The 10,985-nt window shown below is 42.7% G+C and overlaps 2 long non-coding RNA genes across 2 annotated transcripts; both read right to left on the bottom strand.

Moving 5' to 3' along the window:
* Positions 1 to 3,032: 3,032 nt before the first annotated feature.
* On the bottom strand, positions 3,033 to 3,508 carry LOC308317879. The gene is made up of 3 exons (XR_013964309.1): positions 3,472 to 3,508; positions 3,283 to 3,381; positions 3,033 to 3,159 (listed from the first exon to the last, which is right to left on the bottom strand). It is a non-coding gene; the product is annotated as an uncharacterized lncRNA (long non-coding RNA).
* A 689-nt stretch (positions 3,509 to 4,197) lies between these two features.
* LOC308317864 lies at positions 4,198 to 7,202 on the bottom strand. Its single transcript, XR_013964308.1, has 3 exons — positions 7,057 to 7,202; positions 4,371 to 4,566; positions 4,198 to 4,285 (listed from the first exon to the last, which is right to left on the bottom strand). It is a non-coding gene; the product is annotated as an uncharacterized lncRNA (long non-coding RNA).
* Between the last annotated feature and the right edge of the window lie 3,783 nt (positions 7,203 to 10,985).

The raw sequence follows: 10,985 nt of genomic DNA, 5'->3' as shown, positions 1-10,985 counted from the left end.
GTCAGACTCTTCCTCATCGCTTCCTTCAGATGCCTTTCTTTTCTTATTTGTATTTCCTCTCTTATCTTCATCTTCATCCGATTCCATTTCAAATCCGCCACAGGCCGCCGTTGTATGCAATCAGGATCTAGAATGTGAATCGGTACAGAAGTTGGATACAAAGTTACTGCATTGTTCCTCTTCTCGTCCTTTGTACTTTGTTGTTCCGGGGCATAGACTCGCTGCCAAACATTGACTGCATGGACAGGCACTCAGGCAGTATAGCTGGCCATTGATTGAGGTGTGAGTGGGAGCAGGTGAGATTACTGATTGAGAGGGAGTGACAGCAAGTGAGGTGGGTGGGTCCACATGGAATAGGCCAGGGGGAGGGTTTTTTCTGGTCACTAGCATGACTCTTTTCTACTCTGAATTATTCCATGAACTGAGGAATAAACCAGTTTATTTAAGAAAGCTGCACTGCTGCTACATTTGCACTATATATATTGTATCCCACAGTTTTTGCCATTTTATCCATTTTCTCATACTATTTCTCTTTCTTTGTATTAAGAGTGGTGTAATTTCAGTTCATCGGAAATGTTTAAAAGTATGTGGTTGTCATTTCAACAGCCAGTAGATGGCAACGATGACTATATTACTGCTATATCTAGAACAGTGGTTCCAAAACTTTTCATGTCAAGGACCCCCAAATTGACAACAAGTAACCTGTGGACCAGGTCCATTTGGTTCCCTTTGTACACTCTGAGTTACAGAACCATAGGGGTCCATCTGGTTACCAACTATCATTTAGCTGGGGACCCCCTGGAACTCCAAGGACCCCTGGGGGTCCCCAGACCCCAATTGGTCATCTAGATGGAAAGAATGTATCCAAATTCATCAATTCAATCATAACTAACAATTGTAAATATTAGTATAGAAAATCAAAGGCAGAGAAGTAAGTCACAAACACAGTGAACTAAAAAACATTAAACCCCCTCAAAAATAAATTATTACAAGTTTCAATAATCAATGTATTTATTAGATGCCAGCCCAGCTAGCAAGTCATGGCGCGCCGCCTGCGGGAGGCGGTCGCCGCGCGCCGCCGATCGTGTCCTCCGCCGGGCGCGACGCACGATGTGGCCGCGTCGTTCTTGATCAGCGTGTGCCGTGTGCGCCGACGCGCGTGTAGCCGGCGCCCCGCTACTCTGGCGCGCCTCGAACGTCAGCTACCGAAGGCAGCACCAGGACAGCGTGGAGCTGTCTTATGACACCCCCCCCCCCCCCCCCCCATATATATTGCGACCCCGCACCCCTCCTCCCCCATGCTCACCTCCCTCCCACATATTTATATAAACATAATAAAGCTGTGACATGTTGGGAGCTTGTAGATTTCCCCTGTTGAAGTAGACCTAGGCCTATATGAAATAATGCAGCACCATACCAATGTGAACTTCCTTTTGTTTTGTTTATTAAAAAAATAATGTACAAAGGCAATTTAAATAAATGTAAGACACTTTAGCATATTTAACAATTTAACAGAAATGCAATTAATATACAACTGAAATACATTTAATGAAATTAAAAACAATGTACAAACATTTATTGTAGATCGGCTATTTTAGGTGAAGAGAGTTGGCCTGAGAGGTAAGATACCAATTCAATTCAATTTTTTTTTCAATTCAATTTTATTATAGTGTCAAATCACAACAAGTTGTCTCAAGACACTTTACAACCAACAAAGATCCACCCAGAGCAAGCAACATTGCGACAATGGTAACGAAAAACTCCCCTTTAGGAAGGAACGTCAGGCAGAACCCGACTCTAGGGTGGGCGGCCATCTGCCTCGACCGTGTCGGGGGGGGGGGGGGAGGGAGAGAGAGAGAGATAGACAGAGAGAAAAGACAGAGAATAGGCAGGTGGGGTCTGGTCCACATCTGGTCCAGGTCGAGCTCTGTGAGGCCGGGTCCAGGTCACACTTCTGGTGGGCTCCATGAAGAGGCCTGATCCACGGTCACACTCGGCAGTCAGTTGGGGGTTAATATTAGAGGTCCACAGAACTGCGACGGGGAGGACGAAAAGAGACCCCGAGGAGAGATTCCCCGGATGCTGGATTAGTGGCAGGCCTTACTGGAGCCTATATAGTGTATATTACAAGTACTGCTGGGAGACAAACCCACACAACAATGTACGACCATGGTATCCAGCTAGACCCGGAGACAAGTCTGGCCATAGGCTTTGTCGTAGAGAAAGGTTTTCAACCTAGTCTTGAATGTGCAGAGCGTGTCAGCCCCACGGACCGAAGCCGGGAGAAGGTTCCACAGCTGCGGTGCCTGGGACCTAAACGCCCTGCCTCCTATTGTAACTTTTGATATTTTTGGAACAGTAAGCATGTTTGCATATTGCAAACGCACTGCTGTTCTATTTGGTTTGTAGGGATCAATGAGATCCTTGAGATATTGTGGTGCCTGACCATTGAGAGCTTTGTAAGTGAGAAGAAGAACTTTACCGATTCACCGGTTGAGCTTCCGGGCTGCCTGGCGTGCGTTTCCTCCCCGAGTGACGGTCTCGGGCTCCTTTAAGGTATCGCTTGACCTGGTCTTCGAAGACCGCCTCGGTCACCTCCTTGCAGCTCTCAATAGATCTCAAAGCCCCTGGAATGACAGAACAACAAGGTCATACATTGAACAAATTACTGTACATTTACTTCATTTTAGTCCACATAATCAGTACTTACTATGCAAAATGTCCTTAAGTTTTAGTTCTTTGAACCAGGTTTTTTTGAACCCGGTCCAGTTGAGGTCCTTTGCCACCGCATCTGTCATCAGGAGGACATCCTCCTGAATCGCAGTCATGTGTCCAACTACAGGGGGGGGGGGGGGGGGGGGGTGGAGGTTTAATGGGTTGTTTTACGGTGTGTATATGAAGCTGGACTTTAGGTGAGGCAATTATGCCGTATTATGAGCTTGTAGATCTGCTATTTTTCAATGGCTAAAGTATAACAATGCTTAACAACAAGTGTAATGCTTTATTGAGTCGTCCACTCACAGTTAACAGTTCTCAGGTCCTTCATTTCCTCTCTCATCTCCAGCATCTCCTGGTGTACAGTGGCCACCGTTTTTGTGAGCCTGGTCACCTCCTTCATGAGAAGCCTATTCTGCTGCAGCATCTCCTTCAGAATGGCACCTACACAAGGAAATGTGGTCAATAAATGCAGAGTTGCAGTGATTGTTTCACTACAATATAAGCAGTGATTTGTACACTTCTGCCCACTGTATACAAATACGGTCAGAAAAGAAAATAACTAACCCGTGTCAGAACTGTCATCCTCTCTCAATGATGTAACTGGGCTGAATAGTGTGCGTGGCCGATATAAAGAGGAGGAGGAGTACCGTGGATTTGGACGAGCTAAAACACAGACGGTTGACACATTTGAAAATACAACTCAAAACAGATTGTTGAAACGCTAACACAGGATGAGTTACAAAAGATACAAACCAGCACTGCTCTGAACTGGAGAGGGACTTGGATGATCTATAACACATTAAAAAAAAAATATATATATATATACACACACACACACACACACACACCAAGCACTGATTATTGATAAACAAATCAGATCAAAAAATTACTAACCATCACTACTGCCATAATGGCTCACTGGTGGCCGCACCATGGGGTTTGGTGATTCAGACACTAAAACACATAAGTTAAGGCAGTTTGTAAAAACAGAGTGTATACATTTCAAACACTGCAATAATGAGTGATAAGCACATATTGTCACAAAAATAAACTACCCACCACTAGGACTCAACGATGCAACACCTGCAGTCTTCAGTTGGACTGGTAGAGTTCCTAAAGACAAATACAATTTGTAATTCAATTAAAAAATGTTTTTGTTACCATTTCAATTTGCATATCGATAAAGTAATTCATTACTGCTCTTCTCTCTGAGTTCCTGCGCTCGACTGGAGGAACTCGGATGTCGGTGTGTGACGTTCTCCTTACTGCCCCGGTGGTCTTTCTGGGTGGTGCGTCATCCTCCGAGTCAGAGCCATAGCGTGTGTTTGGTCTAGAAAAGATGCTAATTTTAGGAATGCCATGCCATTGTTGACCCAGCTTAATTAACCCATTTAGAATATATTCCAAATGTCCACCACAAAGTATAACATAATGCTTAAAACAGCAAAAGGGGTTCCCACCCTGAATGGCTTAACCTAATTTCGTTTCCTTCTGCCGTCCATGTCCGACTCCATCTCCGAGCCTGCTTCTGCCCGCTGAAGGCACTGTCGTGCTTCTACCTCCGTGGCTACAAGTTTAGACGAGGCATAATTAAGTAGGGTTGAACTACAAATCTTCAATGAATATATTAAATTCAAAAGAAAAACACTGACCTCGTGTCTTTAACAGTTTAATGGAAAACAGAGGCCAGGAGTCAGCCGCTTCCTCCTGTGCCGTCACTGCTCTGTTTATTCGGGTCTGTGATGTGTACGTTGGCCAATAACACTGCCCTGTCTCCGTGCACCAGGACCGTGGTACAACGGCCACCTTATTCTCCTCCACAAACATGACCACAGCAAACGGCATGGTCTGAAGTGAAAAATGGAATACAGTTGGTTAACTAAATTAAAATGTTTTAATCACAACAGGGCTACAAAAAAAATGCAATGTTTTTAAACGCAACAGAAAAAAAGTAACAGTTTGTTAAAAATAACTTCAAAATATTGACCAAAAAAAAAGTGACAAAAAAAAAGTCATCAAAAATTACTTACAAGTGCAACAATGGAAATCCCACAAATCCATCCCGATATGGTAGAAGTGTGTATTTTCTCAAATTGTAAGATGAAATATTCCCATCTTTGATGACGCCAACGGATCACTTAAGTAATCTCCCTGGTTCCTGAAATTTTTGTAGATGATGAAGGCATCTTTGTTTGCATCAGTGACAACATTCTCCACGAGAACAACTTCATTGGTTTGCAACTGGACACAGTTGTCGCCTTGTGACCGTTTCACAGTGTAATGTCTTGCGTGCCATTCTTGAAATTGTTTTCGTACTCGAAATCCAGCTGGGATGGGTCCAGTATAGTGCTCCCTTTGTAGGGCACAGGGCTTTTTGGTGGCACGTCGAACACCAATCCTCTCCTTCTCAGATAGTCGTCGACAGACTTGAGCAAGAACGGATTGTCCGTTCCGCACATACCTTCTAAGCTGCCCACGGTAGTTTTCAAAGGGGAAACAAGATATGTTATCCAGCGCACCATACCTCTTTGCCTCTTCACTGAGATGAACCAGGGTGTGCATGTTATAAGACAGCTTCTCTTTGCCGTACAATTTAGCACAGTCCTCCACAAAGACATCCAACATTTCTTTGGCAAATGCCACCCATTGGTCATTGGCACACAGAGACGCACTGAGCAGGATGGTCATGGCTGCTGAGAGGAGCATAAAGTGGGAAAAATGGTTGTCTGGGATGACCCCCTTCAAAACGACTGGCCCAGTGTACAAAAGGAATGTGCGGAACTCTGTTGCCTTCCAGTTTTCAAATGACTCCATTCGCCTTGGCTTTCTGTTGAACTCACATGGAATGTAGGGACGTAGGTTCAGAAGTGCACAGGAGAGCTCTTTAACACTTGCAGTTCCAATCTTTGTCCTCAGGCCGGGTCCTCTCATCCAAAAATACAGCATCTTCCTTGTCACCCCTAGGCAAACTTGGTGCATGTAATCGAGAGGAAACTGTGTCACCATGCCAATGGAGAGCGATGAGAGGGAGGTTTCCCCACGGTGATGAGTGTCCTCAGAGAGTTCGTCCAGTCTGTCATCATCTGACCTGGGTGGGGCGTGTCTGTCAGGAAAAATCACTCTCTTTTCATAGTATTCACCCTTTTGTATGCATTTATCACAGCCATAGTAACCAGAGTGGCCCTTCACATTTTTTATCATGGCTCTTGCAGGGGCGTCGCAAAGAAACGCAGCAATGCTGACGGCAAAGTGCTTACCACCATGGACAATGCCATCAACTTCCAATTGCCGGGCCTCCTCCACAAAATCCTCTAAAAAATCGAGTGACTTTGGCTTTGCATCGCCAGAGTAGATACCAATAACAAAGGGCACCTTGTTCTGCTGGATACCATCTTCATATTTTTCAATTAGTCCTAAAATAGGCCACAACTGGTCATTGTTGCTTTCGAATAAACTTAGGCCATCAACGTTGATCTGTAGGGATATGGTGTCTAGCGAAGCCAAATCTGGACATTCAGTCAGCCGAGTCACGATGCCAGCTTTAAGTCCATGGTGGTGGTATGATCCACCAGAACTGGCTTTTATGTCGGTCACCGTTTTCGTTCTAAGCAATGTTCTGGGGTCTTTAGGCAGTCCTGGAATCCGTTTTGAAAGAATCTTGAGTAACTTCTTCACTGTGGCATGTGGAACATTAGTCTCAATTGCCCAATCTGCCAACTCAGACAGGAAATCATCTTCATCTGGGTCACTGTCTGAAGTGGCAGAAGATTCACATTCGCCATCCCTTTCCTCTTCTGGGTCAGATTCTGCTTGCGCTTCATGGTTCTGGTGCTCCCTCAAATCAGGTTGAACACTTCCAGCAAGGACATCCTGGGGAACCCTTAGATCAGGTGTGGCTTGATTTATCTGCTGCAATTCCTCATGTTGAACACTTCCAGCAAGGACATCCTGGGGAACCCGATCAGGTGTGGCTTGGTTTATCTGCTGCAATTCCTCATGTTGAACACTTCCAGCAAGGACATCCTGGGGAACCCGATCAGGTGTGGCTTGGTTTATCTGCTGCAATTCCTCATGTTGAACACTTCCAGCAAGGACATCCTGGGGAACCCTCAGATCAGAATGGAATTGGATTGAATGATCCAACTGTGGTCCATTGCAGTCACTGCTTTCCAGTCTGGCTCTAACCTGCCGCATTTCACTGCACATCTCTGCAGTGGCTTTGCGGATTCTTCTCCTATGACTTGAGTAACTGACTCCAGAAGCCATCTCTATCTATTGTGCAGGTGTGTGGTGTTCTGGAAAAGAAAACAGCAGTGTAAGTATACCATATGAATTTACCTCTAGAAAACAGGTGATCCTCTGGAATGGAACTGGCTGGGTCTGGTGGCAGTACTGTGAAGTGTGAAACGACACATTAATTGCAGTACTTTGCAACCCCGCCCCCATTGAAGACAGCCATTTTGCCCAACACTACCAGAATAATGTTTCCATATAGACTCACCTATGTAGAAAACAGGCTCAGATTAAACTGGTAGAGGCTGAAACTGGCAGATGAAACTGCAGATAGCTGTAGCAGAAAGTATTGTGATTAAAAGTGTGAAACTACACATTAACATTGTACCAGAAGCAGTTGAAAATTACAGTGGCACAGGCTTTAGTCTAAAGGGTCATCTAACAGTACACATGAGGACCCACACAGGCGAAAAACACTTTATGTGTACAGTTTGTGGCAAGGGCTTTAGTCAGTTTGGTATTCTACAAAAACACATGACTCACACAGGCGAAAAACCCTTTATGTGTACAGTTTGTGGCAAGGGCTTTAGTCAGTTTGGTATTCTACAAAAACACATGACTCACACAGGGGAAAAGCCCTCATACGTGTACAGTTTGTGACAAGGGCTGTAGTCAAACGGCTGATCTAAAAAGACATGAGTCATACAGGGGAAAAGCCTTCTACGTGTAAATTACTTAGCACTTTCCCCCTCCGTTTGATGTTATTTACTTATAGGGGGTTTCTACAGTACATGCTGGCAACCCATACTCAACATTGCTAACAAACTTGTGTAACACATATAACATTTTTTACATATTCCTGTTGAATGTAAACAAGTGCTGACGTCAAACGCTAGAGAAACGGAAGCGGAAAAGCTATCTTGACGTTCTATTGTTATGGTATGGAGATAGCTATGCTAGCATTAGCAATACATTCGGGGGAGTTCAGCAAGTTAATTGTGCCTTAATACAACCAGTTTGCCACACTCGCAAATATAAAACATGTGAAGTAATAAAGCAGTAATTAATTCACCATGCAGACGCAGTTATAAGCGCTAATGCGGGCGATACCACGTTATAACCACCCCCTGTATATAGCTTAGGGTTACAACGTTAGCTAAGAGCTATTTCCTTAAGAGTATACAGACAATTTAGGAACATTTACAATTGCAAAACAGGATAAAAACTTGTCAAAACGTACCTTTTAGCCTTGGGAGCGTGGAACAACGTCGACGATATGAAGTCAAAGTCTCAAAGAAAGATCGTATGAACTCAACTAAGTATGAACTGAGGAGGACAACAACAAACAACCTACAGCTTAGTTCCCTCTTTATGCTATGAGAGAGATAAAGCAGGAAGTACTAGGAAGGACCCCATTGGTCAACTGACTCGCGTCATTTCACAAGTCACTCACTGTTGAATAACATTACTGTAATTTGCATCAGTTGAGTGAGTCCCAGTTTCAATGTATTGATTTATAAACAGCTATGCAGAATGAGTAGGCCTATACATTTAAACAAAAGTAGAACTCAATACAAAAACTGGACACTTGTTTACACAGGCCCACCATTTTCAATTCATCAGAACATTTAGAGACTTACAATTATACAATTCTATATACAAATCAAGAATGATTGAATGTAATATGTCAGGTGTAATTGTTAGTTTCAGCCTTCTAGTGGAATCTGATATTTCCTCTTGTACTGTACTGTCTTTTGGGTTAATAATTGCATAATTATGTACCATATAATATGACATAAGATTCAGGAATACCCCAAAGATGTATAAGTTTGTAGTATAAGGATATAATAATGTAACCTTAAGAGGCAGCAGGCATTTCTCTGGCAGACAATGGGGGTTGACACACTTTTACGAAGTGAACACTCATGGCATAACATATATGATATATGTGACGTGTAAATGGCTCAATTGAATAACAACAACTTTAATTTGCATCAGTTGAGTCCCAGTTTCAATGTATTGATTTATAAACAGCTATGCAGAATGAGTAGGCCTATACATTTAAACAAAACTAGAACTCAATACAAAAACTGGACACTTGTTTACACAGGCCCACCATTTTCAATTCATCAGAACATTTAGAGACTTACAATTATACAATTCTATATACAAATCAAGAATGATTGAATGTAATATGTCAGGTGTAATTGTTAGTTTCAGCCTTCTAGTGGAATCTGATATTTCCTCTTGTACTGTACTGTCTTTTGGGTTAATAATTTCATAATTATGTACCATATAATATGACATAAGATTCAGGAATACCCCAAAGATGTATAAGTTTGTAGTATAAGGATATAATAATGTAACCTTAAGAGGCAGCAGGCATTTCTCTGGCAGACGATGGGGGTTGACACACTTTTACGAAGTGAACACTCATGGCATAACATATATGTGACGTGTAAATGGCTCAATTGAATAACAACAACTTTAATTTGCATCAGTTGAGTCCCAGTTTCAATGTATTGATTTATAAACAGCTATGCAGAATGAGTAGGCCTATACATTTAAACAAAAGTAGAACTCAATACAAAAACTGGACACTATGAAGCATTACACTTGTTTACAATAAAGCCCACCATTTCAGAGACTTACAATTATATAATTATATATAATAGTTAAATAAATCATAATAATAATCCTACAAAATGATTTATTTATACGATGCACACCCTTGTCTGAGAGAGAGAGAGAGAGAGAGAGAGAGAGATGGGCGGGCGGGGGAGGCAAGCCTTACGTCAGCGTGAGGAGGGGCTGTAAATCGCTGTAAATTCACGAGGCATTAAAAAGTAACTGAGTGCGATCGTTTGACGCGCGGACAGCGGGGGGAAGTCCAAGCCCGCCCGGGCGTGCTACGCTGTGAAGGCGACAGCGGGAGGCGGTAGCTAGCGGGGAAATGTTAGCTGGGAGGGTCCTTTTCTGTATTGTCCTTGTCCTGTAACATTTGCAGGACCTCTAGAAAGTACAATGCCTTCTTTTTTTCTGAAATAACATAATTGATACAATGTGGAAAATGTATGCAAACACCATCGGTGCCGAAAAACCTAGATATCAATTTCATTAGGAAAATTGCAACCGAGTCCCCCTCCCAACCAATCCAACCAAATTTGGGCGAACACACAAGGCCAGTGATTGCATACGTAAAAGAAAGAGTAGAGAAAGAGAAGATAATAAAATATAATCAAAAATAAAAGGTGAGGTATCATCCCAACTATCCATGTAAGTAAAATCAATACCAGTCTGGTAATACTCCCATTATCCAACTGTAAAACTGCAAAAGTAGTGTCTTTAGCATATTCATTCAATTCTGGATCTTGTTGACAGGTGTCATTATAGAATATGGCCAGTGGAACCAGGCCATATGGTCCTTGAATGCCAGCTAGTAGAGGCCTGCTACTCCAGCTGTTTGGAGCAGGGTGGTTCTCACACATGTGGCTCTTTTGCACTGGGTCTATGGATTGTCCCAAATGATTACTGGGTCCTCGGCAGAAAAAACCCCATTGCAGAATTCATGCTGTTTGAAGTCTTCAGTATTTGCCTGGATACAGTGGATAGCAAAGCAAATGGCAATAAAAGTCAAGTAATAATACACTGCATTTTATAATAACAATAGTACATATGAATTAGCGACAGATACCTTTGCAACTTTGATGATTAGGAAAATCCAATAAAGCTCAACTGAGTAAGCTGACTCAACACTTTCTTCACAAAATCTATAAAGCAAAAAGAAAATGCAACGGCAATAAATAAACTGAATATGGAAGATATTCAATCCTTTGTTAAATTAAGATTACGAATGGTGTTACCTGTGATGTCTCCGAGTTTCTGGACAGCAGGCTCCTCCAGAAGCTTTGTTCCTGTACCATGGTCACAGAGGTATTGTAGTAGATGAACCCAGGAAATTATTTTACCAGGTACTGCTTCTCATCTTTCTGTTGTCTGCAATATGGGATCAGAGCACAAACTATGTTACTGTA

The sequence above is a fragment of the Protomyctophum bolini genome, assembly GCF_963924005.1.
Source record: "Protomyctophum bolini genome assembly, chromosome: 7".
In the NCBI taxonomy this organism is placed as follows: domain Eukaryota; kingdom Metazoa; phylum Chordata; class Actinopteri; order Myctophiformes; family Myctophidae; genus Protomyctophum; species Protomyctophum bolini.
Note: the sequence above shows the minus strand (reverse complement) of the source record. Positions and strands in the feature narration are given on the sequence as shown.